This window comes from Diceros bicornis, chromosome X (genome assembly GCF_020826845.1).
Source record: "Diceros bicornis minor isolate mBicDic1 chromosome X, mDicBic1.mat.cur, whole genome shotgun sequence".
Lineage (NCBI taxonomy): Eukaryota > Metazoa > Chordata > Mammalia > Perissodactyla > Rhinocerotidae > Diceros > Diceros bicornis.
Window position 1 is genome coordinate 71,738,096 of NC_080781.1, and position 6,660 is coordinate 71,744,755.

Consider the following 6,660-nt stretch of genomic DNA (forward strand, 5'->3'; position numbering starts at 1 on the left):
CATTAAGCATGATATTAGCTATATATATATATTAATAGATATTCTTTATCAAGTTGAGAAATTCTCTACTTCTAGTTTACTATGAGGTTTTTTAAATCACGAATGGATGTTGAATTTTGTCAAATGCTTCTTCTGCATCTATTGATATGATCATGTGATTTTTCTTGTTTAGCCTGTTAATATGATGAATTGCATTAATTGTCTTTCAAATGTTGAACCAGCCTTGTATCCTGGAATAAATCCCACTTGGTTGGGGTGTATAATTCTTTTTGTACATTGTTGGATTCAGTTTGCCAACATTTTGTTGAGGATTTATGCATAATCCTCATATGTTCATGAGAGATATTGGTTTTCTTTTCTTGCAATGTCGTTTTTTGTACTACAGTAATGGTGGCTTCATAGAATGATTTAGAAAGCATTGCCTCTGCTTCTATCTTCTGAAAGAGATTGTAGAGCATTGGTATAATTTCTTTCTTAAATGTTTGGTAGAATTTACCAGTGAACCCATCTGAGCCTGGTGCTTTCTGTTTTGGAACATTATTAATTGTTGATTCAATTACTTCAATAGTTATAGGCTTAGTCAGATTGTCAAAAAATTAAAAAAAAATAGTTATAGGTTTAGATTGTCTATTTCTTGTATGAGTTTCTACAGATTGTATCTTTCAAGTAATTGGTCCATTTCACCTAAGTTATCAAATTTGTGGGCATCAAGTTGTTCATAGTATTTCATTATTATCTGTGGCATCTATAGTCATGTCCTCTCTTTCATTTCTTTTTTTTTTTTTAATTTTTTGTTTATTGCAGTAACATTGGTTTATAACATTGTAAAAGTTTCAGGTGTACATCACTGTACTTCTATGTCTCCATAGATTACATCATGTTCACCACCAAAATACTAATTACAACCCATCACCACACACATGTACCAAATTATCCCTTTCACCCTCCTCCCTCCCCCCTTCCCCTCTGGTAACCACCAATCCAATCTCTGTCCCTATGTGTTTGTTTATTGTTGTTATTATCTACTACTTAATGAAGGAAATCATACGGTATTTGACCTTCTCCCTCTGACTTATTTCACTTTGCATTATACCCTCAATGTCCATCCATGTTGTCACAAATGACTGGATTTCATTGTTTCTTATGGCTGAGTAGTATTCCATTGTGTATATATACCTCTCTTTCATTTCTGATATTAGTAATTTGTGTCCTCTCATTTTTTCTTATTTAGTCTCAGTAGAGGTTTACAGATTTTATTGATCTTTTCATACAACTCACTTTTGGTTTCTTCTTTGTTGTTTTTATTGTGCTTTGATTTGTCAAATGGCTGCCTGTTTTGTTTGGGGCTTTCCTAAGGACCCTTCTTTTGAATTTATTTATCTATTCTACTATTTTATGTTTCCTTAATTTCTGATTTCTAATTTCGTCTTCATTATATCAATATGCCTACATTCCTCACCATCACCTTGTGTTTGTTTATAATTCTTCGAGTTTATTTTTATTTCTTGTTAATTATTAAGTATCATTTAAGGAAAACAAGAGGTCTTTTAATTTGCTACTTATTATATCTTTGCTTTGTTCCATCAGTTTTAATTCACAGTAGTATTCTCATTGTCCAAATAATGATTACAGTTTTGACTTTTTTTAGTTTAAGAATAATTTAGCATTTCTTAATTAGTTTAGTTTCTAGTTCAACTGCATTTAAACCAGAGAATGTAACTTATAGTTTTATTTTGGAAATAAATTAAGGATTTTCTTGGGGATATAATACTTATCTGTTTTCATAAGTGTTCCATTGATGCTTGAAAAAACTGTATCTTATCTTCCATATTTAGGATACATAAAATACAGCACATAAATATGTAATATATATATTTATGTAAATAATTTTTGAAGTACAAATGTTCATGTAATATAAAATTTAAACTCCAAATTTAAATATTTGAAGACACTCTAGCCTAATTCACTTTCTACCTACTTGATCTACAAAAGGCAGAGAGGTGTATTTAAAACACACACACAAACACACATACATGTGCGTGCAAAATATTTTCCTATTAAGCAATAATACAATAGATAACACTCTCTACTGAGTAGTCCCAAGGTTAAATAAGATAATTATTTCACTTTTATTTTTCCTTTGCACATCTCCTAGCTAATTCTTCATTTTGTTTGGGCCCATAAGATAATCTAGGATTTCTGTCCATACTTATTATTTTAAAAATATTATTTTTTTAGGGTTCTGGTTCAAGATGATGAAGTAGGAGGATTCTGAACTTACTTCCTTCCACAGACACACCAAATCTACAGTTATAGGTGGAATAATTTCCTCTGGAAAAAAACCCAAAAAACTAGCTGAGTAACTCCTACACACTGGGAAAAGCAAGCAAGTAGGAGAGGCTGAGACACAATGTCACCATAAATCTCACCCCTGGTACAGCAACCCACAATCAGCAAGGAGCTCACAAACCTGAACTTCTCCCCAAGGAGCAAAGAGTTTGAATCCTACATATGGCACCCCAACTTTTAAACCTTTGCCTGAGAGATGAGCACACAAAACATCTTGCTTTGAAAGCCAATGGGGTTTGCATCCACAAGACCCACAAGGCTATAAGGAACTAAGAAATGGTTCTTAAAGTGCTAGCATGCAGGGACTCACCCACCCCAGGGCCCAGCACAGAGGCAGCTGACTGAAAAGTACCCAGACTTTCTGTGAAAGAAGCTTATTTTCTTTTATTAAAGAATCAGACTGAGGGGCAGGCATCCATTGAATGCACATGTAGGAGACTACTGAAAGACTCTCCAAAGATGGAGGCTTCTAGGCACCATCTTTGTGCTCTCCTTATGCCTTGCTCCAGCTCACTGGTATCTCCCAGAAAGGAACTTGTATCCTTGTCTGGGGCCCCAATTTTTGTGGCTGCTCCCCAGGGGACACCTCTGACACCACTTGTGTTAGTGGGTTCCACAAGACTTTAACAGAGAAAGGCTTCTTAACCAGCTACCAACCCCAGGGCACAGCAGAGAGGCAATAGACTGAGGCATCCAGTCTTTCTGTGAAAGAGGCCTATTAGCTTATCTTCATAACTGCAGCTTAAGGGGCAGGCTTCTAATTAAACACACATCTAAGGGACTACTGTAATCCTCTCCAGAGACTTCAGAGGGTGGATGCTATCTTTGCACTCTCCACCTGCCATGCTCTGGAGTGACAGTATCTCCTGGAGGGGAGCTTGTGTACATGTATGGTGCCCCACTTTTTATGTCTGTAGCAGCAGTTTTTGTGGCTGCCACCCAGGAGACACACCATGACTTCCTGGCTATCGTGGCCAGTGGGGCTTGCATTCGTGGGTCCCATGGGACTATAAAAAACAAAGAGATAATTCTTGGTCAGCTACCACTCCCAGGGCACAGTGCAGACAGCAGACTGAAACACACCCCCAGTCTTTCTGTAAAAGAGGCCTATTTGCTGGGCCTGGAGCTTCAGCCTGAGGGGCAGGTTTCTGGTTTGGCACACACCTAGAGTCTTACTGAGATCCTCTGCAGGGACAGAGGCTGGAGAATGCCATCTTTCTGCTCTCCCTCTGCCTCACTCCAATTCACAGGTATCTTCTGGAAAAAGAGCTTGTACACTTGTATAGTGCCCTAATTTTTGTGGCTGCCACCCAGGGAACACCACTAGAACACCGGTTCTGTTGGCCAGTGGGGCTTACACTCACAGGTCCCACCAAACCATAACAAATAGAGAAAGAGTTCTTAACAGGCTATCACCCTCAGGGCATAGCAAAGAGGCAACAGACTGAGGTGCCCAGTCTTTCTTTGAAAGAAACCTATTAGCTTATCTTCATAACTGCAGCCTTAGGGACAAGATTCTAATAAAACACACACCTAAGGGCCAACTGTAACCCTATCCAAAGACCTTGGAGGGTAGGTGTTATCTTTGTGCTCTCCATCTGCCAAGCTCCAGAGCACTAATATCTCTGGAAATGGGAGCTTGTAGAGGCATCTGGTGCCCCCGTTTTTATGTCTGGTTATCTGGTTTTGTGGCTATTGCTTAAGGGGTGCCCCTGGATCCCTCAGTTCTGGTAGCCAGTGGGGATTATGTTCAAAAGTTCAACGGAATGATAATAAAGAAAGAAACAGTTTTTATCTGCCTATCACTCCAGGGATCAGTGGAGAGGGAGCAGTCAGAAATGCCCTTTTCCCAGTCTTCCTGTGAAAGAGTCTTATTTGCATACTTTAAAAGTTTTTGCATAAGAGTCTGGCTTCCAATCAACCTGAATCTAGGTGCTGACTGAGATCCTCCAATTTGGGACAATGACAGGTGTTAGCATACCTCAGCTACCAAGAGCCACTAAAAATAATGTAGGCTGCTTGGACAGTCACAAAAGTTTGAGATACAACCAAGAGCTAGGGCAAGGTTAAATGATAAGTTTCATCTCCTACAAGAAGTCACTCCTTCAAGACTTGGAAAGGTGGCTGTTTCGTCTAATGCATAGACATCAACACAGAAAGTCAAGCAAAATGAGTGAAGGAATATATTCCAAATGAAAGAACAAGATAAAAAGCTCAGAAAAAATTAACAAAACAGAGATAAGTAATCTACCTGATAAAAAGTTCAAAGTAATGGTTATAAAGATAATCACTGAGCTTGAGAGAAGAATGGATAACAAAGTGAGAATGTCAACAAAGAGATAGAAAATACAAGAAAGTACCAGATAGGGGCCAGCCCCATGGCTTAGCGGTTAAGTGCACGCACTCCACTACTGGCAGCCCAGGTTTGGATCCCGGGCGCACACCGACGCACCGCTTATCTGGCCATGCTGAGGCGGCATCCCACATACAGCAACTAGAAGATGTGCAACTATGATGTACAACTATCTACTGGGGCCTTGGGGAGAAAAAGAAGGAGGATTGGCATGGATGTTAGCTCAGGGATGATCTCCCTCACAAAAAAAAAAAAAAAAAAAGAAAGTACCAGATAAAAGTCATAGAGCTGAGGTATACAATAACTGCCCCAAAAAATATAATAGAGGAGTTCAACAGCAGACTAGATGAAGCAGAAGAAAAGATCAGTGAAATCAAAGACATGGCAGTGGAACTCACCTAATCAGAGCAGCAAAAAGAAAGGAAGAATGAAGAAAAGTGAAGATAGCTTAAGGAACTAATGGGACAACACCAAGGTGACCAACATTCACATTATAAGAGTACTAGAAGGAGAAGAGAGAAAGAAAGGGGCAGAAAACTTATTTGAAGAAATAATGGCTGAAAACTTCCCTAACCTGGGGAAGGAAACAGACATCCAGATCCAAGAAAGCTTGAGAGTTCCAAATAAGGTGAACCCAAAGAAACCTACACCAAGACATATTATAATTAAAATGTCAAAAGTTAAAGACAAGAGAATCCTAAAAGAAGCAAGAGAAAAGCAAGTTGTTATGTACAAGGGAAACCCCATAAGACTCAGCAGATTTTTCAGCAGAAACTTTGTAGTCCAGAAGGGAGTATCACAATATATTCAAAATGCTGAAAGAAAAAAATTCCAACCATGAATACTCTATGTGGCAAAGTTGTCATTCAGAATTGAAGGCGTGATAAAGAGTTTTTCAGACAAGCAAAAGCTGAAGAAATTCATTGCCACTAGACAAGCCTTAAAAGAAATGTTGAGGGAATTCTTTAAGTTGAAATAAAAGGGCATGAATTAGTCACAGGAAAACATATAAAGGTATAAATCTCACTGGTAAAGGTAAATATATAGTAAAATTCAGATAATCTAATATTGTAAAGGTGGTGGATTAGTCACTTAATAAGCTAGTTTAAAGGTTAAAAGACAAAAGTAGTAAAAATATAACTAAAGTAATTTGGTAAGGGATTTACAAGATAAGAAGATGTAAATTGTGACATCAAAACCATAAAATGTGGGGGGTGAGTAAAAATGTAGAGCTTTAGTATGCATTCAAACATAAGTTGTTATCAACTTAAAATAGACTGATAAATAAAAGATTTATGAAGCTTCCTGGTAACCACAAAGCAAAAACATATAGTATATACACAGAAGACAAAGAGAAAGGAATCTAAGCATACCTCTACAGAAAATCATCAAATCACAAAGGAAAAGAACAAGAAAAGAAGAAAGGAAGAGTGGAAGTACAAAACAGCCAGAAAACAATTAACAAAATGGTAATAAGTACACAACTATGAATAATTACTTTAAATGTAAATGGACTAAATTCTCCACTCAAAAGACATAGAGTTGCCGAATGAATAAGAAAATAAGACCCATCTATATGCTGCTTACAAGAGACTCACTTCAGATGTAAGGACACATGCAGACTGAAAGTGAAGGGATGGAAAAATATATTCCAGGCAAATAGAAACCAAAAGAAAGCTAAGATAGCTATACTTACATCAGACAAAGTAGACTTTAACAGAGACTGTAATAAGACGCAAAGAAGGTCATTACATAATGATAAAAGCATCAATTTAACAAGAGGATATATTTGTGTACCCAATATAGAAGTGCCTAAATATTTAAAACAACTATTAGCAGACTTAATGGGAGAAATAGACAACAATACAATAATATTAAGTCACTTTAGTACCCACTGTCATCAATAGATAGATATCCAGATAGAAAATCAATAAGAACATTGTCCTTAAATGACATGT